Here is a 1,333-nt window from a genome sequence, read left to right on the forward strand (position 1 = left end):
TAAGAGGCAAACAATGGGGAGACATGATAGTGGGGCAAGAGGAAAGAAAAAAGAAACAGAGGAAAGACAAGGAAGTAAAAATTATAGATACAGGTATAAATATAGATATGTACATATGAAAAAATATAAAGATAAGTGTATTTGTGTATATATATATACACACACACACATGTATTTATATATTTGAAACTACAAAAAGGAAACAGATGGATTTGGGGCCTCTACTTAAATCTTACCTCAGTGCAAGAACAGTTTGTTCTAATAATGTGGCACTGTATGATACCCACCTTCCCAACATGATTGCTGAAGACAAAATGGATGCACAAGAAAATGTGGTGAAGAAAGCTAATGGTGCCTGGCTATTAAAAGATATGGTGTCTGGGGTCTTAAAAGTTTTGAGTTAAACAAGCAGCCATCCAGCCTGTGTGGTCATAAGGTGTTTAAGGGAACAGATATCAGAAGTACATAAATAAGCAATCATATTGATGTGAAGGAGCATGAGCAAGTGGAGTCCCAAAACCCACCTGTAAGATAATTGGACAGTCCCTCACATTAGGGCAACTGAAAGGGGCAATATAACCATGGTGCAGTATAGCACTATTTCTAGTTTTTTTTAAAAAGCGCCTCCCCTCCACTATTATGGACTAAATTTTACCTCACTAATCTTGCTAGACCCACATACATACATTATACAATTAGGCACAAAATCCAAGATAGATAAGCCCCTCAGAAACAGTAATCTGAGTAATGACTCCCTGAGCATAAAGGAAGAGGGGATGGTAGGGGGGGAGGGGGAACTGATAGCAATGATGACTTTACAATCCCACTTAGAAGGGAAAGAACAACAGAATTTTAGGTGAAGGTATACATTGAATGGTGTTGGGTTATAGCAAAAATAATAATAATTACTATAACATGTAATATATTAAGGGTTTGGGGGTAGCATGTGGAGGGAGGGGATAGAGAGGAGGTGATATCAAGTAGTTCAAGAAGAAAGAAAATGTTTTGAAAATGAGGAAGGAAGCAATTGTACAACTATGCTTAATCTAGTGGAGCTATGAATTGTAAGAATATCTGTAAGAGTGCCTAATAAAATGTTTTTTAAAATACCATGACTTGCGTCAGGTGCACAAAGTAACCTTCTTACTTTTCAATATTTTAAAGAGGCCTTGTGCAGTATATTTACCCAATGTAATGCATATGTATATTTCTTTTTTTAATCATTTTATTAGGAACTCATACAACTCTCATCACAATCTATTGTGATGAGAGTATACATCAATTGTGTAAAGCGCATTTGTACATTCATTGCCCTCATCATTCTCAAAACATT

This window comes from Echinops telfairi, unplaced genomic scaffold (genome assembly GCF_000313985.2).
Source record: "Echinops telfairi isolate 266 unplaced genomic scaffold, ASM31398v2 ScPeMD7_18;HRSCAF=68, whole genome shotgun sequence".
Lineage (NCBI taxonomy): Eukaryota > Metazoa > Chordata > Mammalia > Afrosoricida > Tenrecidae > Echinops > Echinops telfairi.